The sequence below is a fragment of the Bombus pascuorum genome, chromosome 2 (genome assembly GCF_905332965.1).
Source record: "Bombus pascuorum chromosome 2, iyBomPasc1.1, whole genome shotgun sequence".
NCBI lineage: Eukaryota > Metazoa > Arthropoda > Insecta > Hymenoptera > Apidae > Bombus > Bombus pascuorum.
Genome location: NC_083489.1, coordinates 12679422 through 12703306, shown reverse-complemented (window position 1 = coordinate 12703306; position 23885 = coordinate 12679422). Strand labels below are relative to the sequence as shown.

The window sequence follows — 23885 nt, the reverse complement described above, 5'->3', positions numbered from 1 at the left end:
ATGGATAGAGCTTAACTGGACTTACCTGAAATCAGAGAGAACGATTATTATTGAGTGCAATTATAAGCTATTACGAGATACAGCTACCATAAGAGTATTAGCTTCGTAATTTGAATTTAAATTTCTAACTCGAAGCTTCGTATTTCGATTTCACGGTAATAATTTAGACGCTCGAAATGCATGATAGATTTACTGTCCAATTTTTATTTACCATTTGCAATCTTTTTCTCTAAGTTTCAATTTTATCGTAGTTACGTACTTAAGTGGGAAGCGTAATATGTCGAAGCGCAAAGTAACGGGTTACTCAGTTGCAGTGTACTATACATAGTGTACTATAATGAATTCTACAATATATCGATAGTTGTGCGACCAACAGTTGGTAAAGCAATCTTTTTAATCGCGCAGGACAAAATATTAAAAAAGGCAAAGTGTGATGACATAAATACCTATAGTATCCTATCTGTCGATACGCGTTTCAGTTACAGGACGCAGTGAAATTCATAGAAAACGCTAGCCTAAATTTCGATATGCCTTGCGGGCACAGCGTTTGATATCACCAATATCTGGCTGGGCAGCGCGATTCAACCGCAAAAGGTCAATCGTTGTCCTAACGATAAACGAACCGTACACATATATATTCCAGCGTATACTATAATTTATTTGGTCGATGAACCGCGTAATTGCGTTGAACAGGCTGCGATTAAAAATAGGTCGATACGATTAATAAGTCATAAATTACTACCAATTTTGTTTATTTCCAAATGCCCCATGGCAAAGGATCAGCGACCTTCGTTTTATAAAATGTTTCCAAGGTACTAAGACATTGAACCTTCATGCACAAGACCGAAATGTCGTTTGATAAAATTTGTATTCCTGTCGAAAATTTTTCTAAATTTTTTAAAAGCCTAGGACAGTATGAAAGTATTAATTTCGAATAAAAATCATAAAAGCGAGAAAAAGACCCGAATATTGAAGAAGCAAGTTCATTCTATTACATTTTTATAAAATATTCGGCTACTCGAGAGCACGATGAAGTTATTCCAGGAGATTATGCTTCATTCGAGCCGTACATCAACGATTTTGCATCCCTTCACGGGCGTCCCGTGGACGGTTGCACAGGTAGAAGCCGAAAAGAATCGGAGAACCGGGCACAGGTACGGAACGACGTAAACGAGGAGATGGGCACAAGTACCAGGTAGGTACGCGTCGAACGTGGAAATTTGAGACTGACACGAGCAAATGAAACGCGGGGGCCCGAGGCCGGAAAGCCATAGAGAGCACACGTTCCTCTTTCTTCTCTTTTTCTACTCTTTCTCTCTCTCTCTGCCTGGTGTCTCGTGAAACTCGATTATTTTGTACGAAGCGAAGGCGGGATTCGCGCTTCTGTACCGGTTTCGAGTCGGACGCTTCGCAGGTCGCGCCGCTACGGTTCGGCGTGTTAATTAATCTCGTTAAGGCTCCAACTGACAGCCGCGTCCAACCAAGAGACGAGCCACGTTCGACAGTAGCTCCTAGCCGATCAACTTTTACGCTCTAAACCGAAGGGCCCGTGATTTGTTTCATTCATTTCGCATTTTATATTCCCGTGCAATCAAAATACCACGACTATGTTTTCGAAGCTGTGATATTTCAAATTTTTGTATAAACTTAACGAAAGATCGAGAGAATGACGAGTTTTGTGATATTTTTACTAGAAAATAAGACAATTCGAAGAAATATAGAAATATAGAAAAAAATATAGAAACAAACATCCTAATTCCGTATATTTCAAGTTTATATATATATATGTTCAAAGAAAAAAAGAAAAAGGAAGAAAACAAAAAAGAATCGAAACGATCGACACCAACGAACACAACGTGCGAACCATACGCGCGCGAAAACGATAACGTGCGGGGGAGGCTTGGATCAAGTGAATTCGTCCGATTCGGACCACTTACAAGAGCGTATCTCTCTGTCTGCCAGCTAGATATGGGATTTCAGCTGGAAAGGTGAGAAAAGAAACTCGACGAACGAGGGAGGAGGAGTAGAGAAAAAACGGGGAAGAGAAAAGGAGAGGGTACGTTTGGAAGGACGGAAAGAGAGAGAAAATAGGAGATAGAAGGGGCAAAGGGGGATAGAGCGAGAAGGACGCGGTCCAGATGAAAGAGGCCCAAGGGAGGTCGCCGCCCTTCCAGGAACCCTTATAAACTTGGACCTGATCTTCGTTGCACGCACACGCGTACTATCCGCTAGAATAATTCTTGTATACACTGAGAAACGAGCATAATATACAAACACGGATGTATAGACATAAAACGCACACCAGTTAAAAAAAGGACGGACAAACACGAACACGCACGTCTCCCACTGCGTTTTTCGTAGATTCTTAGATTTTTTCCAGGATAAGCGGAGCTTTCGTCTCCGCAGGTGCCGCGTGGGAAGCTACCCCGGGGCACATTCACACATGTGTGGCAAACCGCGAGCGACGAGAGACGAGAAAATTTTTGCGCTTTACCTTGGGGCCGGAGCGAAGAAAATTTGCCCGATCGTTTCACGCGTGCGCGCCAGCGTGTGATTACACGTTCCGGTGAAACGCGGCAGAGTCGCGAGTACTTGGTTCCACGAAGGGGAATAAGAAGCTCGCGAAGCTTGGCAAGACTATAACGAGCGAGAACGAGCGAACGAGTTATTTTAATTACGAATATCGTATTCGTTGACGAGCATCCAGTTTATCGAGTTCCCTGCCTTTGTAACCAGCCTCATTGCGGCGAAGAAAAGATACGCGTGCGTGTACGTGTAATTGTTTCTTCCTCTCGGAGCTTTCCATCCGGGAACGATATAATCGGATATTAAAGAAACTCGAGGGTAACAGATGTCTTTCCGCGGATACGCTTCTCGGGGCATCGTCGCGTAATTAGAATCCGCCGGGGCAAAGGGAAAAAATGAATTTCGCGAAAGAGAATTTAAATTACAAGCGTGGCGATGACAGGTATTCCGCGAGAGAAACAGAAACGGTTGGCTGCCGAAAGAAAGAGAGAAACGTTTCTTGTCTCGACGTGGCAACCTGCGATTATTGTATTATAAACGACGTAACGGGTAAGACGACCGACTACTCTGTGGCTGTGAGAGAGAAAGAGAGAGCAAAAAGGAGAACGAGAAATATAGTCGGACGAAACAAATTTTCGTAAAACGACTTTAAATGATGAAGCAAGGTCGAGCGGGAGCGCGAAGACCGCTCGGAAAACGCGCGCGGCGTCGAAAGCCGCGCTTCGCTCGTCATCGGACATGAGCAACGAGGAGTAAAGTAATCACCGACAAAATTGGTTGACGAGATAGTCAGATTGGCCGCTGGCCACTTGGCTGCTCGATTGTCCAGACACGCCCTCGGCGAAATGAAATTTGATTTTGTCGGGCAATTTCGCGCCCAAATCAACCACCCCTTACTGAGACAGAGGAAAGAGTGTCTCACGCCCGAATGCTGCTATACCGTTGCGCGAGGTACGGGCAGAGAGAGAGAGAGAGAGAGAGGAGAGAAGCATAGTGTAAATGCAGCCAACTAAAGGGAATGTTAGAAAGACAAATGGGAGGAAAGAGACTAAGAGTAAGGAAGAGAGAGAAGAGGAGAGTCCCATAACCTTGTTAAGAGCCGCACCCTCGTGGTATTGGCCTCATTGAACGCTTAGAGGCATCTTTCCAAGTGTCGAGTGGTCTCTCAAAAGTTCAAAGGGTAGAAGGTGGGTAAGGGGTTCCGTGTGCATTCGGGGAACAACATTACGAACGATCGTCTTTCGGGCCTGTGAAAACCGTCTTTTACCCTCTCACGTCCCCGATAGGGGATGAATGCCGTGGCACCGCGAGAGGTCCTCATTTTCTCTGTACGATGTCGTAGTACGGAGAGGGGAGGGAGAGGAGAGAGAGAGAGAGAGAGAGAGTCGATAATCAACGTTCCCTTTCTCGCGGTCGCAAACTGGTAAAATTCTGTGAAATTCTAAGAACGGAGTGGGACAAGGGGAGAGAAATAAAGAGAGAGAGAAAGAAGAAAAATTTCCACGGGAAACAGCCGCGGCGCAAACAATCTTGATTACACGAAAATGTTCGATGATTCGATTACAGTGAGTGTACTTACGCGAGGAGACGCGCGCGCTTCGCACTATATAGTCCGTGTAATTCAATTTCTTTAAAGTAATTACTTGTTGCTTCTAGCCGTGGAAGTTAGTTTCCGGTTGAAAATCAATGGCGCATCCACGCCGGCAGCTTTCTCATTATGCGCTGAAAGCGTCTCTGCGAACGCGATCGATTAAGGTGGCATCCGACTGTCGAGGCAAGAACACGCGACATTTCACGGGACGGTTCGTGTTTCTCCTTCGAGAGCTGTCCGATCGACGGTATACGCGTATCCCAATTTCTCGATATCTCGCGTGTAATCGTTCAACGTCGTGTTTCGTTTGGTTTCGTTTTGGCAGCGACACGGCACAAGAAAATAATTTCGAGAACCGTAGAGAGTCGTTAAAGTGCGAGGAGGAGGAACGGTCGGTAAGGTAAACGGTAAAGTCAGAGCCGCCATTGATACGCAGACGTTATGAACGCACGAACACGCGCTGCAGCCTGGAAACCGAGTTTACGGCCTTCTTGCCGACTTCCTTTCGTAAATACCACGTTGTTTCTAATGGAGAAACGGAAAACCAGTACGAAATATCGTAGATAACCGTGCCAAGGACAGAGTGATTTGTGTCGATTATTTGTGGAGTATGACGAGAAGTAGGTACGTGTTGTTTCTCCACGCCATCTTGCCGTTCGGTTTCATATTTAATCTACATTCTAAAACCGGCTAACAACGTCTAACGTTTGTAAATTACGAAATACAGTTGGCCAAAGATACGATCGAGATCATTTTTCTCGGGGTTAATAGAAAAATATTTATCTAATTTTCCTTTCAACAATACTTACTTGTATTAGAATAGAACATGATATACTATGGGTAGGCAAATTTTTCTATAAAATCCACGTACCAACTGAAACCTTGGAAAAGTTAAAAAGCAAACCGAGTAAAGCCGAGAAAGTGAAGCAACTACATGACAAGATGAAAAACCAAAGACAGCAACGAGGAAACGCCAACCTTTATAATATCGTCTAGTCAGCCGAGCAGATATTTTCGACCAGACTTCGTAGAATCGTCCAGCTTCTCAACGAGTTTACGGCGCCATCGTTCATTCCATGGTTACTCGGGCGCGACTACTGGCTGGCTAGTCGATCGTGCGCAACTGTGTATATCTCTAAGGAAGAGTAGGTACTTGTAATAACAGAAAGATCATTCGATGAAACAATCTCGAAGAAGAAAATTGTAGCTCTAACGAATCTCTAAGCGCGGTACCAGTTGTTTCCCTTATTTGTCTTTATCCGCGGACACGGTTGCCATACTCGAGCGAGCGTGCAAAATTCTGCGCTCTTAAAATAACTTGGTACAAAAGAAGCCGTCGTAGAAGACGTAGACGTATCTCGGCCTTTGCCGGGGAAAATGCGCTGCCAGCGTATTCCGTATGAATCGGAGGATCGCAACAGAACCTGAATACATAGTCGCACGCAATCGGACAATGACGTATACGGTATGCTGTTTTCTCTCTCTCTGTAGAGCTGTTTCGCCTACAGTCGTCACACTGCAGGCGGATTTGCATCGGCTACCGGATGTTTACAATCTGCCACTTGACGGCGACCCGCCGCGCTGTCCGTTACGCACATCGCGGCGCGTTTATCGTATAAATTTTTCGAGCTGGTGATTTCAATCGGAACCATCGTTCCTCCGCCATAAGCAACGCGTCTGTTAAAGATTCTGTTCGGTAAAGGTTCAATGTAGACGACCGACTCTTTCCTACGCGCTTTTCCAACTTTTTCAAATTCGTAGCAAATTTATTTCGAGCACGTTTTATTTTCACACGTGCGTACAGAGATCCGTGCACAGATATAAAGAAATCAAGAGAAGACTACCGATTGGATGGCAGAGAAGAGACTCTGCTTCATCCATTCGTCTACACGACTGCTGGATTTCGTTCGGTCCATCTCGATCTCGCGCGTAATTTCGAACTATTGAACACAGCGAATTATTGAACACATCTACAAATCTTCTCAGCTTCCCACCATACAGGGATAAGTAATTTTCCGACTATTTTTACCTATCGTAAACACGACTTTTTTGTCTACATCTTCGCATAATCCAACGTTACTGACACGCTCGTACAAAATTCTCCCGTCTCTGCACAGATCGCGACTGCATTTTCGCGAATCTTCGAGCGAAAAGTCGTCGACATGAGAAAGGAAAACTCGATCTCGCGCGTAATTTCGATCGTAGCGAATTATTGAGCACATCTACAAATCTTCTCAGCTTCCCACTATACAGGGATACGTAATTTTCCGACTACTTTTACCTATCGTAAACAAGACTTTTTTGTCTACATCTTCGCATAATCTAACGTTACTGAAACGCTCGTACAAAATTCTCTCGTCTCTGCACAGATCGCGACTGCATTTTCGCGAATCTTCGAGCGAAAAGTCGTCGACATGAGAAAGGAAAACTCGATCTCGCGCGTAATTTCGATCGTAGCGAATTATTGAACACATCTACAAATCTTCTCAGCTTCCCACCATACAGGTATAAGTAATTTTCCGACTATTTTTACCTATCGTAAACACGACTTTTTTGTCTACATTTTCGCATAATCTAACGTTACTGAAACGCTCGTACAAAATTCTCTCGTCTCTGCATAGATCGCGACTGCATTTTCAGAAGCGATCATCGCGAATCTTCGAGCGAAAAGTCGTCGACGTGAGAAAGAAAAACTCGATCTCGCGCGCCCCACCCTATACACCATCCTACATTTTCGTAATCACGCTGACAGAGCTTTTAGAGTAACGATCGCGGGCGAGGGTTGCGAACGGGTTCAACGAACCCTTGTTTCTGAATTGCGGCGCCATAGCGACCCCTAAATCACGGCTGGCCATGGCGAATCGCCGCTATCGGTACTCTATCTTTCGTACAGGCCATGGAGGCGGGCTGCGTGCACGCATCGCATTTTGCATCCACGCGTGTGTAGCCGGTCGCGCGGACATGATACTGTATGTGCGTGCAGTTGCGTGTGCCTGGCACGGACTGCGGGTGCGGACCACGCACTCTTTTCGATAGTCGCACACCAAAACAAACCCCCGTCAGTTTGCCGACCGACTCTGTCATCGTTTGTGCACGCCTACCCCGTTAGTTTGTCTCCGACTCTTGCTTATCGGTCAAATTTCTCATATCCTTGCGTTCTTCATCCTCGTCGCTTCATTTTCTAGGTGCTTGCGCAACGAATTTGGGATGTCGAAAAAATTGAAATGTACAATGTCGACACGTAATTTGAAGGAGCAACTCTTTCGGTGGTAGATACACCGAACGAATCGGATGTGGATGATTGGAAGGATCTTTGTCAAGCACCAGACTTTTATTCGTCTTTCAAGATATTGCCACGCGAGCCTGCGTTATAGGTACGCGTTCGTAACGCCCAAAGAGGCGCGATAATTCGAATAATAATTTCGTTTTCTGCGAGAATGTAGTTTTCTAAGAATTATCGGCAACTGTAACCGGGGAACGATGTAAAAGGTATATTTAGAAGCGAAACTGGAATGGCGTAATCGTGGAACGGTACGCTATTTCGGTCGAAGATTAATTCGCCGCAATAACGAGACGATGTGACCTTTCCGATCGGTATTCCTGCTTTTTTTCGTGCTCTTTCCTTTTAGGAGGCACGAACGACGCACGGGGTCGCTTTTAGAACGAGCGAGCACAAGGACTTCGTGCAAGGACGCTGGTCGTGTCGGCCAATTTTTGCGGCGGCGCACGCGAAATTTACGACACGCCGTTGAATATTACACCGAAGGTGAATATTTCACGGGCGGTCCAAGTTCAAAGAAAACGTCGTCACCGGCGCTACGAAACGTCGGCGTATCTTAAATCGGTCGTGAAAGGAGGAAGGTCCGGGGTTTCTGCTGCCCCTCTCGCTTCTCTATATCTGCATTAGAATTTGCCTGTGTTTTACGACTTTTTGTGGATCGTTTGGTCGACGTCGAACGAAAACGACAGACACGGGCGGCGGGTGAACGCGTGTGCGAGGCGGCGCCGCAGTTCGCCGTTGTGTCCTTACCTAGACGCCGACGTAACACGACGACGACGACGACGACGCACAAAGACGACGGGGCCAAGAGAACGCGGCGGCAAAGCTCGAGACCCGATAGACGACGTTAACCGAACAAGAGGGTTGAGAATCAATTAGACGGCGAGTCACCGGAAGCAAGACATGTATGCTTCCTGGCGCGCACGTCATAGCCCATTGTTCCAAGACGAGAGACTTCATCTTCTTGACATACGAGCCACCTGCACCCTCGTTGGGTTTCCTTCCAACTTACTGTGTCTCTGCGCCGACATCGACGACAAAGACGCGAGGAAACGTAGCTGCCGCCGACAATATTTACTTTGCTGCTAATCGTGCCGGTGAAACGAGGAACAAGCTGCCTCTAGACACCGATAACGCGCCATCCACGCGGTAATTTGAAGAAACAAATAAGAAGATAGGAGAAAATGACGGTAATTTGTAGATCGTAGATGATTGGTTGTCGAGCAACCGATGAATCATCGAAAAATCCTCCTAGTGACGCGATCTTGATATACGATGGAAACTCCGGTCGCCATTGAGGTGCCACGATTTATTTATTAGCGATCGTACGGATCCCTTAAACGGTTCCATGACCGAGCGATCGTATCGCCGTTTCTGACAAATTATAAATCGTAACGAGCCGATGAAAGATCCGCGGCGCCTACACGCGGAAGGAGTGGGACGCGTACACGCGTGTTTCAACCGCGAAGAAACGCAAAGCAGCCTCATTAAGATCGAGACACGTGAGCCATAAACGAGTACGCTCCGTTTTACCTACGTCATGTAGGCGTTCTGTTGGGACGCTGCTTCGAAACACCATTTTTTTCTTCATTTCATTCTCCATTTTATTCGCAAGACGAGAATAATTGTCTCAAGTGGTGGAGATTTCGCGCGAAAAATTCCTCGTACGTGCCATCTGGATTCTCATTTTCCTTTTTGTATCTCTTCCTTGTGTTTTATTTCTCTCTCTCTGTCTTTCTCAGCGTCGAACTAGATGACGTTTGTCACGAAATAAAGTGCCTCTACGGCGTATCACTCGACAATAACTCGAGGAAAAATCAACCCTTAACACATGCTCGCGTACGAAGAAGCTGCCCACGCGACCGCACAAAACAATGGCGCAACGTGAAAGTACAATTATGGTAGCAGCCAAATGCGATTCGCCCACCTGACTGCGTTCCACACCTTGCACGCTTTTAGCCTGTTTGTCGCTTTCAGCCTTTGTTGTTTATCGCCACCGATACCTATTAACGCGCACCATTATCGACATTTAGCGTTTCCTCGGACACGAATTATTGTAATTTCCTTGTCAAGCGATATAACGTACGACGGATGTAAGAATGTATCCTTTCAATCATCCACGTGATTTCACTTTTATCAAAGTCGCGACCGCACGTACCTACCGACGTGTAAAAAGAAATCTCTGCGTGTATCCATAACAGTAAGTACCTATCGAATTCTCTCGTCAATTAGTTAAACGCTGCCGTTCGTTCTTCCCTCGGTTCACGACGAGTGCCTCGATTGTTTCGCTCCGCAATTCGAAACGCGTTATCGACGTAGAAGCTGGAATTGTTTCGTACAAACCCGAGGGTTCGATAACGGAGCGGACGTCGCCAGCCGAATTAGAATGGGGACGCGAGAGCGAGAGCGAGAGCCAACGAACGAACGTACGAAGGAGCGAGCGAGAGAAAAAGAGAAAGAGAGATAGAGAGAGTGTGAGAGAGAGAGCAGGACAAAGAAGGAGACACGATAACTATTCTATCACAGATTTCAATATTTTAGGCTCGATCTAGCTTTTCGCGTACTAATTTACTTTCGCAACATCGACTTTTCCGCGGCGGCAGCCATCAATCTCCATTACAGCTTCCGACAGCCATCGCTCTCGGGCACACCCCTTCTGCATTCGCCCTTAAGCACGTAATATCGTTACCCATTTTTGCATCCATCGTCGACACGCTTTCACCAACCGTCGTGCATCATCTCTGTCGATGCTTCGCGTGAAACGTTGAAACGTTTGAGAAAGAAAGCGAAGAAAATTTGAGAAACGGATAAAGAAGGAGAAGAGGAGGAGAAGAGGTGCGATGACCCCCTTCCCTTGTTAGAAAGTTCGCAGACAGGTTGGTTCGAGCACGACCGGCCCAGGTATCTTTAACTTTCCGTCGACGCGTTCTTCAACGTCCCGAACAAACAATCTTGCCACGCATTGAAATGAAAATCAGTGCAGGCAGTTGCGTCGATCTTCCTCGGCCGATAAAGTAGTTGTACCAGTTTCCTTGAAACCCTCGACTGGTCGCGACAGGTCGAACCGTGAATACCAGACATGCTGCCCCGTAACGAATGCCCGTAATTTTATTTGCGCCACCGTTCCTGACGGTAGAAGGGAAAAAAGAAATTAATACGTTAAAAAGCACAGCGAAAAAGCAAACGATGATGGAGCGAACCGTTTTAGAAAAAGGAAGAGCGAACGCAGATAAAATGCGATTTATAGACAGGAAGAATCCCTTGCGGAAGGAAACGGATGCAGCGGACACTGACATTCGTTTGCCACTTTAGCCGATGGCAAGCAACATGCTACCGGGATGAGAGTTCTAATTACAGGAAAATGCAAATACTTGCAACGGAACGGCCAAGTGGTAAACTGGTAATTACGAGTACTAGAAGCTGTTTCTTAGACATTGCATATGGAACTAGGCAACGCGTTATTGCTTCGCCGACCGATATTACCTAGTTTCTTCCTTCCTCCGACAAATGGTCGTCGACGGGAGCTCGTAGCATAACTAAACACTTTTTCGTGCGAACAATAACCTTTAAGTGGAATATTTCTCATTGGAAGAATTTAATGACACCAAGTATAAACGTCCGGGTCGTTTACTATCCTTTCACCACCGTATCTATTAATTAAATTTACAAAATGCTAGAATCTCAGAGCGTGAATATCAACAACTCGATCAATCGTCGTCCAATTAAAATATCTTTGAACAAAAAGCTGGCGGGAAAACATTCATTCATAAATTAACGCTGGAGAAACGGGTCACGTAGATTTACCTTTTTCCTACGTAGTAATTACTTGCGCAACGTTTCTCTCGATGCACGCGTGCATACTCTCGACGTCTCCTGCGTTAAAAAATTATAAAACGTATATCATACCTAACAAGTCAATTTCATTGGATACGAGAGCGACGCGATTTAAAAGCAAAACCACTCAACCTATAACCGTTCGAAGGAAAAAGAAGAGATCAGATGGCGCAATTACAGCGGAACTACAGATACAGTTTAAGCAATTTCTTCCCAAGTCATCGCATAACCAAACTGCCTCAGACCCCGGTTAATTAAGCCGGTTAATCAAGGTCCAAGTGGTAAAGATCTGCACGAAATGATCGACGGCGGTTCCACGTCGACGAGAAAGAAATTCTATCATCAATTAGCTTACCTCGTGTGTCTCTGGTATTCAAATCCTGAATCACGCACGACGTCGTCGGATGAGAAGGTTGAAACGACCGAAGAAAACGCGGACGATGCATAATCCTCGGTTGAAAGAGCTGGAGTCGAGTTCGTGGTCGGCGATCGATCGGCAGACGAGGTCGATGGGTTCGCGTTGGTCGAAGGGAAATCGTTCGTATCGATATCGATAGGTAGGCGAGTATTTTTTGGGGGATCCGTGACGCGGCAACGCGATTCTCACGTGTCTCTAACCCGGGCCGCCATCTTGCTCGTCCACCATGCGAAGTGAGATCTCCCCACCACGGGTCGTCGCCCCTCTTCCAACGTTGGCGAAGCAAACTTTTTGATACGCCAATTGCCGTCGTTTGCCCGTGTCCCGGTGAAAAACAAGGCTTTTTTTACGTCGTTACGATCGATTATTATCGATAGATCGCGCAGATCGAAGAGCGCATACGCGAGTTCCTCGGTAGACAAATCGATTAATTTCACTTTCCGTTCCGCAATTCCATTCATACGAACGCACGATTAGTGTTCGATTCACGAGAAATTACCGACTCGCCTTCGTAAGTTTAGTCGTCGCGAGAGAATCCGCACGAGTAACAGTAAATTCTAAGATAAATTTAAAGTACACAGTTTCTACGATTTTTCTGTACCTTACGATTTTCTGCGCTCCATCAATATGGTTTCCAAACGGCTAACATATGACGCGTCTTGATATGGAATTCTTACAATACATCGTAGAGGTTAAACACATGGATAATATATGGCTAATGTATGACGCGTCTTGATATGAAATTGTTACAATACATCGTACAGGTTAAACACATGGATAATATATGGCTAATGTATGACGCGTCTTAATATGAAATTGTTACAATACATCGTAGAGGTTAAACGGATAAACAGTTTTGTACGAACCTGTACTAGAAATTTATCTAGAACTGCCTATGAAGTAAATTTGTAGGATGGTTGAAGTAGGTACCGGATAACAGTAACGGATTAAGAGAATTCTTAACCATTAAGCACAGTAATAATAATAATAATAATAATAAGAATAAAGCAATAGTTATTTCCATAGCAATATATTAAAGCAATAATTCTATTACCAACAGAGCGGCGGGACAAAAGAATTCGCGTAATGAATTCTATAATAAATTATTTACATACGATATGAACTTTATACGAACGTTTTCCATCTGTTTAAGCTTCGGAATACTCTGTATCAATTTGGCAGTAAGCTATTCTCCAATATTTTCCCCTCGATCGTCCTTTGACGCGATACACACATACACACATGCGCGGTAAAATATATACACACAGAGAGAGAGAGAGAAAGAGACACGGAGTGTAGAGTCGCGCGAATCTCCAATTCAGATAAAAACGATACAGTCGGGGACGAGGACGGTGGTTTCGAGATATACGCCAGGAATGATCACGAGAGCCAAGCCTCGGCCTGTGATAGCTTTCTATAACGCACGAGAAGCGGAACGTCCCGTTCGAGTTAACGCGTGAATTGCAAAACGTTGCATCATTTTAATATCGTGCAGAATGGTTTAGTTTCGCATACGTAGGCCGATGAGTCACGCTGTTCCTCTCGGTACGTTATCACGGTTCGCGCTATGGAGATTTTGGACGTCCGGTACCACGTGGCCCAACCTTGGTGATATAGTTCTCTCTATTGGCAATTGGATCGTTAGAAAGCAAAAGACGAACGGGTATATGTGTAGGAAGAAAGAACACGATATTGTCCATCTTAGTAAATGACCTTGATATCACGGTAACGTCGTATCCTTGAAGAATCAGGGGTCACCGATCAAAGGAACTCTCACCGCTCGTCACTCGGATCGTTTCACCTTGGTGAACCGTTGACGATCGATCGGAAGGCGACGACTCGAGTAGACGGACTCCGTAGGCGGTGCCACGCACACTACACACGCGTGCAGAGAATTTTGAACGTCGTACATGTTCCCTTTGCCCTTTTATAAGCCCCGATCTGCGTTCATAGAGTCGGACTAGAGAATTTTCTTAGCAACGTCATCGATGACTTGCGATGGGTTCGATAGATCAAAAGATAACAAGTTGGCGTTCTTGATTAGACGCAAGCATCGAAAGCGTGTGTTTAAATACGGCGAATAGAGCGGTAACGCGTGAAACACGGTCATCATGGACGATACGACAAGATTGACGTTTTTATCAAGCTGGAAAGACCTTTTCGGGTGTGTCACGACGCGTACGGTTAGGCGGTAACCAGTGTGACTCGCGCGTTCGAAAATAGAGGCGCCGCTTCGGTGGCGCGCTCGAAGCCGCCGCGGCGTTATCCGTCTTATCGCTCGGGGCATTACGTAAGCCACCATGTCGCCCACGTCTTTCGCAGAAGGGGCTTCGGTGCTTGGTCGACGAACAAAAGCTAAAAGACGAACGGAATAAGCGAACGAAACCGAGAGCAAGGTATATATCGGAAGACGAAAGTCGAAATGTAGAGGAACAAAAGGAAGAAACGTATGAAACGAGAGGAACGAAACAGTCGGTTATATTCGTGATACACGATCGAGTTTCAAAGGTTTCCACCTCCTCGTGACGAATGGTTGCGTTGTTGGGCGCCAGGGAATTTCGCGGCGCCTTCGGGTCCGCGTTCACGTGAACGCGATTTACTGCGCAGATTCCGAGTCACGCGGTTCTTCATTCGTACCTACGTCGCGCACACGATAACTTTTCTTTCTTTCTGTGTGTCCCGCTACTGCCCTCGGACGTCGAACTTTCCTCATCCCCACTTTTACCGCGTCTTTAACCTCTTTCCATACGTATGACTTACGTTTTTGGTTCTTTTCCTCCTTTGTATTGTTGTCGTCCCGCGGCAGGAATTCACGAGGCCGCCACGCCGTAACGAACGCTGCCCGTACTTTCGCTCCATCTCTCGTCATCTCTCGATCGGTCTGTTTACGACGATCCTTCACCTCGACACGTATTCCTTTCGTCGATGGCTTCGCGCACTTCCAATTATTCCATCGCGTCCCGATTCTTCCGCACGGGTTATCATAGGGTAACCCCGGTCGCTGTCAAATCCGTTGTTACCGGCTGAACAAATTTCCTCGTATACTGCGATTGATCATTCCTTTGTTATCGTCCTCGCGTTTATTCCCACGGGGGATTCCGCGATATCGCGTTCGTTCCATGTTCATCGCGCACAATACGTCGGTGCGAGATACAATACGACCATACGAAATACTGTCCATTCTCACCGATTCGTCGATTGGCGCACTTCTCTCGTGGTCGTGAAACGAGCAAACATACCGGTCGAGCGGACACGTTCCGTTCGCGTGTCGCCTCTCGCTGGTGTGTCACTGTATCGACGATCGTCCGCTGTGCGTGTCCCCCGTCACTGTCAATTTTCTGCGACTCGGCTCTGGATCGTGACGAAAGACGTCCCGAACGCGACAAACAACTCGATCGTGTACGAGAAAGTGCGCGTAACGCACGAGCGTCGCGAAGCTGTCGTCCGTGTATGTGTGAGAAAACATGTACTGACTCGCGTGCGCAGAAGCAAAGCGCACACGCGAGAGACGCAGTTTAAGCCTAAGGAGAGAGCGGCGGCGGTGGCGGCGGTTCTCTGGCTCTCGTATACTACACACTGGGTGGCCCGGGTTAGCGTACGGCGCAGTTAAAATGGCCGCGAGTATGTTGTTTTCTCTCTCTTCGTTCGTCGTGCTCTCCCGTCTCGTCTTTTTTCCTTTTCCTCTTGACGGCGAGATTCGTTGACACACGCGCTGCGACAGCGGTGGCATCATCTCCGAGGATTACGGCGTTGCGTGACCGCGCGTCGTACGACGATCGTACGCGTGATATCGGGAACGTGGCTGCGACATCGGTATTTTGTTGTCGATGTCGATGTCGACGTCGTAGTTGGCGGCGGAAGAAAGACATCGCGAAATCGGATAAACACCGCGATTCGCGATGACACTCGCAGCAGCAGGCGCGCGCGAAGATCCGCGTGGGACTGTGCGCGCTAGCGTGAGTCCGACGCCGTGCACGTCGACACAACACACCGAACAAGATGCGACGCAAGAACGAACAGCGCCACGCTCGGCCGTCGCCGGAACTGCGAGGGTAAATAGCGCCCTGTTAAGGAGGGGAGGCAACGGGTTGGGTGGGGGTACTGGGGGAGCAGGGAGTCTCGCGTACCGAGCAGTGTACGGCCACGACGTAGGGAGGGGGACGGGGGGGGGAGGGCGAGGGGAACGGCGGTGACGGGCAAGGGAAGAAGAAATCGAGGGATAGAGACGGAGAGAAAGAGAGAAATAGAGCAGAGAGGCGGAGGGAGGAAGGGAGACATCTCAAGAGTGCGTCGGGCCAAGTGCGCGAGTGTCGTCACATCCGGTATTCGGGGTGGCGCTGTACTGGTCCGTTTCTGTGTATGCGTGCACGATAAAAGCCCAATGTATACGCACGATACATTTCTGTATGTGTGTGCGTGCGTGCGTACGAGAACGCACGGGGTGGAGCGAGAACAGCGTAACGTGACACAACATCGGTCCGTGCATCGTGTACACGGAAAATTATGTAGCACAGGTCGCTGGGATTCTACCGATATGGGCTGTCACGTGAGACGAGCATATGCCTCGTTTGGCCTCTTGAAAAATTCATTGCCCCTGCTGCTTCTGTTACGCTATCGCGCGGCGAACTTTAATGCACTTGGATGGTCATCGGTATACAACGAACGATGCGATTTCGATTGCTAAGCGTCCGTGAATCAGGCCCGGTCGGTAAACGAGCGCGCGCGCACGCGTGCCACGGAACGGATACGAGTGCAACGAATTCCACGCTATGCGGAAAATCATATTTTCTATGCCGCCGGTACTGTTACGTTGTTACGCGTGGACCTCTCGTTTCCGCTGCTCGAATACTCGGCATACCGAACGCCGTGTACCACGCTGTCATTAACGATTCAACTATGAAATGCGCGCCATGTTACGAAACTACTACCTGTTTCATTAACCTAGTCATCTGCAATTCACGCATGGAACAAGCAACAACCGATCTTCCGAAAATATGCCTGACATTATACATCTTAAAACGAAGTAGCGCGATATTGGCTCAATTAGAGACAATAACTGGCGAAGAATAGCGCACGGTCATTCTAAAAGTAGCGCGAACATCGAGCGTCAAACGATACGCTCCCGATTAAACCGGGATAAATCGCGCGAGATACGTAGATATGATTTAGCGTAGAGGAAGATTGTAGCGAAACGCCTTCGCTCAGTACGTCCCTGATTGTTACGGAATAGAGACGCGGCAGAAATAGCACCGTTCGTCGACATTCCTTATAATCCAAGCGTCTGAACGCAGGGACACACAGAGAGATTGTGTAGGACATGATGCGCGCCAACGACGACGATTCGTTCCGCGTGTACGTCTTCGCGCGTCACTATACTTTCCGCTGTGTGTAAGTACATCGTCGCACGGAAATCCGCCGCCTGTGTTACATCGTCAGTCGTATATGTATCGCTTGGTACATTCGGTTTTCTAGAAACTGCCGCACCAACACACTCCCATCAGCCAATTAGATTTGTTCGTGGCCTCTGAACTGGCAGTTGTGAGAACACGCGACTCGTTGAAAGCTTTCTTCCTCGTCGTGCGAACAACAAAGAGTCTCGCGCAACGTCGCCGACGATATCGTTTTCGGTCCCTTTGTTCCATCGCTGACACCGAACTGTCAATATATCGCGAAACTCGCGATAATGTATCGCGATCACGCTCAAATCCATACACTTACGTGAAACCGATTACGTTTCGACTTGAGCTCTAATTTCTGCCGTATCACCTTTTATCTCGATCTGCCGTTTCCACGCCAGCGTTGCCCGACACTTACTATATACATCTATTTTCCTATTTTAATCGTAATCGCCGTTCGCCAAACAAGAGGCGCCTCCGAGATCTTAACTTTAACTACGCAAACTTTCGTGCAACGCTAACCACGCGAATCGAGTATCACCGGCTGACTGACATAAAGACGAAAAGCCGACAAACATTTTGTTGTGTTATCGTTCGACACTGTCGAGGAACGACCTCGAACGGCCCGACATATATCCATATATACGTACTTTACCTGCATGCACGTACAAAAGCCGCTCACAGAGAAACGTACACGGGCACATGTTTAAGAGTCACGTGGCGGTTGACGTCGCGACGATGCAGCATTTCATTCACGACGATCGATTTCATTAGCGAAACGTCGACGTTCCGCCTCGGCGAAACCTTTGAATCGACCGACGACGTTCGCGTATCACGAAATAATTTTCCACCGACATATCGATTTATCTGGTTGTGCTGGTTTCAACCGATCATCGGCTACCGATGACGTGCGTCGATAACGAGCCACTGACGTTTCGTTCAGAGACGAAAAGCTGCGCGCGTATTATGGCTATCATTTTCCTGTTGCGTTTCTCCGCGTTTATTCTCGCTTTCATTGTCGTCGTCGTAGTCGAAGTCGTCGATGAACGTCCCTCGGATCTTGTTTCTACGTAGATTGGTCACGTGACACGTGTGACGTCTATGTTGCAGTTTCTTCACGTGTTGCCGAACGTCACGCGTTCTTGCTACCGATCGTCGATCGACTATCTTTCGAACCTGAACAGACGCGCACTGAACTGACGAGAGAGAGAGAGAGGGAGAGAGAGACAGGGAGAAAGAAGGTTGCGAAGGTAGCGCAAACAAGAAGAAAATGAGATTCATTGATGATGCATCGTGCACGCAAACGCTATATAACACGGTACCTACGACAATGAAAAATAATAATGAACGTTTGAGTGACAAGCTCCGTTTCATGTTAATTAATTCCACGACGCTATCAGGTTCGTATCGCTGTCGACTTTCAACCGCGGAACGTCCGCGATTTACGAGCAATCGGCTCGGGAGTTACGTTTGAGACGCTTCCGTGTTTTCCGCGATTCGAACGTACTCTGGTGCACAAATATTTACTTCGAGCTACACGCAACTGCGCTATTATATCTTCATTGCATAAAATATTACGTTGTTCCTTTTCGCCAATGATAGACGAAAGGAATCGGCTTCTTTGAGTAGAGTTCTTTGAGATCGTCTCGGTGGAAATTTTCTATCAACCGCACGAGTCTGATCGTGGCATTAAAACTCGCGTGACAGATAGCAATTTTGTGTCCATTACGCGATTGAACGTTAAATTGGCATCGAGTAGGAAGCAATAAAACCAGATATGTATGACGCGTTATCAATGCGACGAATAAATCGCGTAAACGTGTCCCTGCCCGTTTACTGCGCCTCCTAGCTCTGAATATGATATACTTTTAATTTTCGTTTACGACATCTCTTATCGATCGACAGAACGATGAAATCTTTGTCAGAAAACATACACGGAACGTATGCGCGTTATCATATGGAAAATTAAACCGTTAATTTCCTGGGTTCGTCGAAAAAATGACGCTCAAAGAAGAAGAGGAGCAATGGAACGAGAGATAGTGACGCGCGGATCAACGAGGTCTGAGACGTCAGACGAGGATCCGACGATTGCTCGTCGGAACTTTCGCGTAAACATGCTTTGAGATTACTTCCCTAACACTATCGAGGGAATTATCAATTAGAATTAATTAGCAATTAAGCCAGCCGGCGGACCAACTTGCCACGAGTTACCTCGTGCTACTTGCCTCGACGACGCTGCAAAGAGAGAGAAGGAGAGAAAGGGAGAGAGGGACTTTAGAGGAGTCGTCGGCACGGATCAACCCGGCAGCGCTCTCATTCAACTGGATTTTGCCTCGAGATTCGCTTAAGCACTCCTTACAATAATCGCTGAGAAATTGTCTGACGATACTCCCGGTTCTCCCTTTAACGAACCGTGAATACCAGCGCGACCGATCGATAGTGCAGCACATTTGAAAAATTATAACGGAAACAGAGCGATCCGCGCAAAAGTCAGTCAGAAAGAGGGGAAAAAGAGGAGTAAAAGAATGTAATCTTGCATGACCTTTAACACGGAATTAATAACGCGATATTCGGTACGATGGCATTAGAAGTTTCTTTGTTTCGAAGCTGGCTGCAGATCTACGAATCGTCGTTTGACAAAAGTTAAAATACAGCAATTCACGATCCATCAAATTCTCATTGAATGGATCAAGGTAAAGTTCGCGCGAGAACGTCCGCTATTCGTCGCACAAGCATTCGAGTCATAATTTCTCATAGTACAAAGAACCGGTTCCTACGTAGGCAGTACGAGTGACTCACGAATTTTCTCAAGATTCCACCACCGCGGTCATGTTCGTAAGAACGATTTCATAGACTCGATGAACAAGCAATTCGCGGCACTACGTCCTTGTTGCCTGTTGACTGAGAAAACGGAAACCAATATCCCTGATTTGCTTACAATAAGGTCGTACGCTATAACGGACGATGATGATTATGTATGATGACGTAATCGACACTCTAGAGTCACGTCATTCTAATGAATGGTGACGAAGATGAGGGCAATTTCCAAAGAGCAACATGATTCACAAATTTTCGCGCCGGCTATTATCAATCGACGATAATAGCAGGCGTCTAGAGCACGACGATAGAACGAGTCTCGCGTAGGTGGAATTTTCATTCGCGAACTCTCGTGAATCATACTATAGCGGCAGTGTATAAACGAATTGATAGTGTTGCGCTGACGTTCGTCTCTTATCTGCCAGATACATACCTCTTTCCTATTGTCGCGCAAACATTCTGTGATTCGAGGAACCGCATACTTGTGTGTTTCTTGATTATTAACAAATAGATGCTGGAACTTAGTAAGCAGTAAGAACGCGGTAGTTTCCGATGAAAACGATAAAAGGAGGAAAAGAAAAAGACGAAAAAAGGGGGGAAAAAAAGGAAAACGTGGAGCGGAATGAATAAAACGTTTCCGGCGAGAAGAGAGAAAGACTTGGAGAAAGAGCGAGAACACGCGAACAACAAGGAGAAAGAGGTCTTGAACTTGCTGCGAAGTCCCAAGAGGAAACTATTACTGCGCGCGGCGGTTATTCAAAGTGGGGTGGCGCGATGGTGGCGATGGACTCTCGGTTCTCAGTGACACGAAGAAAGAAACACAAGCGGACGAAGAAAAGTCATGAACGGGCGGAGAAGCAACGGAGGACGCCGGGGACACTCGGCAAAGAAAGAGCGAGAGAGGAAAGGGAGAGAGTATTTTTAGCGGTTACACATTGTTGTTGACTGCTTCTGGCGACATTGAACCGCGGGCTCGCGAGAGAGAGCAGCCTGTAAAGTAACGCAGCGGTGGCCTGCGCGCACGCTCCGCACGCACACGCGTGCTCCTCGCGAAAACATCTTTCGTAGGGTCGCAAAATATCTACTGGACCCGTGTACCACTAGCGCACGCAAAATTACAAGCGTTTCATACTTTGTCTAGACGTCTTTGTTCAAATTTCACGTTTAGAACTACTTCACTTCTCATTTATATATCTATATTACATTTTGTTATCATATTACAATAACGATTGATCGTACGGATCGATTTGAAAGAGATTTGTTTTCTTGTTTGATACAATAAAAGTTAGACACCGATGCGACTTGGAAATATCTAAAACGTGGGAAGAATTGCTTTGTTCTCGATCATCGAGTTGAGACTCGTCAAACGTTTCTCTTATTATTTTATAACAAATACTAGAAAAGTAGATTTCAGTTTCCTCGTCTCTTGAAAAATAGCTTTATCACAGTCGCGTCATTGTTCTTCCGCTATGACGACACGACGGACGTATACTCTTTTCGCTCTCCATTTCGTGGCAGCTGCACGAATCTAAAATCCATTAGAAACGCAATGTACGTTTGTTATCGAATCGATATCGACGTATCGTGTAATTTTGGCTCGATTCTCCATTGCGTTTTCCGAGCTTCTAACCAAGACTGACCTTACACGATACGATTCACGCAGCTTGGCGAGCCACGACCGTTTCCTCAGATAACGAATTCATTCACAAGCGGCGGCCACGATTCAAGCCAGTCCGTACTGGTTAACGAATCCGGCATGCGCTCTGAAATTCAACCGAAAGCTACGCGATAACCAGCGAACGAGACGAGAGAATCTAAGGCAAACGCTCCGGTTTTAAATTCTGTTCGTGAAAGGACAAGGAAAGTGTTGGTGTTGTCACAGGGTCTCGTTTCGCGTTTGCTCTTTGGTTTCCACTCGTAACGCTTCGATTGACGAGCTCGGGACGCATGAGTCAGGATCCCTAACGCGTTATTGGAATTTTTCCGAATCATCGAGCAAACGCGCGGTATTTTCTGCGCGAATTCTTTCCTCGCGAATCAACGCGCGCACGCGTCTCTCCCTTTTTCACTTTTCTTTTTCCGATCGGGAAACTTGGGCGCGAGAGAATTTCCTTTGTCGAGCGTCGAAGTCGCGACATGGGGCAAAAATTCCCCTCTCGCCCAATCTTTATTCTATTCTCCAGCACAATGCGTATTATCCGCGTATCATCGGCATACTCTGTCGTGTCTCTGATTTGTTTCTCTTTCTAGTAGTTCAAAGTTGTTGAATTTTAGTCGACCGTCAATCGGAAGTTACTCGAGACGCGAAAGAAATAGAACGATAAAGATCTGCAGCTTTACATGGTCCAAACGTATCGTGCGTTTCTGCACGGAAAAATATCCGTGATTCGTGCTGTTATTCTCTGTGTCTGGTTTTCATTCGTATCCCTTTACCCCGGCAATGTATACCATACGTGTAACGAGTATGCAAAAGATAACAGCACGTAAAAGAGGAAATATCAGAGGGACGAGAAAAAAGCTGAAGATAGATAGGAGAATAAGGAATATCAAGGTGTGGAAAAGTGAGAGATTGGCAGCGATGCATCCGAAAATGATGCAACACCCACGCGCATAGTTCACACGCAAACACTTTCAAATTACTCGTGCGCGTTTCAGCTTTCACCATAAAACAGATTCTACACGACGTGTAACGCGGTTAAATGGATTGTTCTCGTGATGCAAGGCGTTGCGGTTAACAGAGGTATTTGCTAAGATAGGTGCAAATATTGAATGGATTATCAGCGAATAATTAGAGTCGCACGAAACGCGTTCAAACCGCTCTCGTACGATATCGTGCAGGCGTTTACGTGTGTGCGTTCGTACACGCGTCATTCAAACGGTAATAAAATATTCCAAGAATGAAGGATATATTGCTATAGTAATAACACGTGTGAATGGTTACTCACGCCATACGCGCCGCTTCGGTGTATACACGATCTCGTTGCTTAGATAAACTTACCTGCAACAGAACGAAAAAGTCATTCATTAGCGGTCGAGCAGGGAGGACGATTAATGGTGTGCGAGCACACGCGTTATATTTTTAGCAAATCGGTGAAATTCTCGCGTTTCAGCCTTGCAATTAGCTCGTTAGTGTCGTGACCTCAGGTAACAGGAACGCGTGCACCATCGACGACCTACATCGCGTTCTTAAATCGCTCGATTTACCCGATCTTGATCGCGACCGGGTCAGGGATATAAATACGTACTCGTTGAACGTTACCGTTTCATCGTATCGTCTGAGAGAGGAAGAAGAGCATTGGTAAACGCGACACGATTTATTACGACGAGTGAGACTACTAGTCCTGACGCCATCGAGGAGCAGACATTTCCATCGCATTATCAGCGAGCCGGTTATTTGTTCGGTTTTCTTTCGTGCATAGACGTCCGCATTCGCGAAAAGTGTCGATTTGGCAGAGGGCATCGTTGGCATGGCCCTCGTTGGAACGGGCCGCGCCAGATTGTCGCGATCAGGACAATGATCCCTGGGCTCGCTGGCTGCTACCCCAACCTAACACCCGAAGATCTTTCTGTCGATCCTACAAAAGCGTCACGAAACGCGTACGGTGCCGCACCACCTGGACCTTGAATTCATCTTAGCCCGCTCGGCTCTCTCTCTCTCTCTCTCTCTCTTCATCCCCATGCTGTTTTCTTTTCTTCTCTCTGTCGTTCGTGCCACATGCACGCATATACACAAACAAGCGTTTGGCTCAGGGTGCTCCGCCTAAAGGGACCCGCATCTGCCACCTTGTGCCGCCGCGTGTTTCGCCGGTATCTTGACTGGGGCGATAATTGCTCGCCCATCGTCGCGATCCTCATTGCGATTTATCCTCGTCAGTCTTTTGAAAAGTCGTTGATTTCAGTCACGTGAACCGCCGGTTAATTAAATGTCTGTCAAAAAAGAAAACTAAAAAAGGGAAAACATCGTGGCCGTGCGTACACCGACAGGTAGAAAGCACACGAGCGCTACGGTGTGCGTAACGAAAT

At 46.8% G+C, this 23885-nt stretch overlaps 1 protein-coding gene across 4 annotated transcripts in view; it reads right to left on the bottom strand.

Annotated features, from left to right (window-relative positions):
• Positions 1-23885, bottom strand: part of LOC132916540 (serine/threonine-protein phosphatase 4 regulatory subunit 1-like) — a 150324-nt gene that overhangs the window by 84319 nt on the left and 42120 nt on the right. The window contains exon 1 of one of the 4 annotated variants that reach the window (XM_060976636.1): positions 14410-15778. The exons of the other annotated variants lie outside the window; for them this stretch is intronic. The gene's annotated coding sequence lies outside the window, so the exon portion shown is untranslated. Of the gene's footprint in view, positions 1-14409; positions 15779-23885 lie in introns of those variants that run through there. 4 annotated transcript variants of the gene reach the window in all.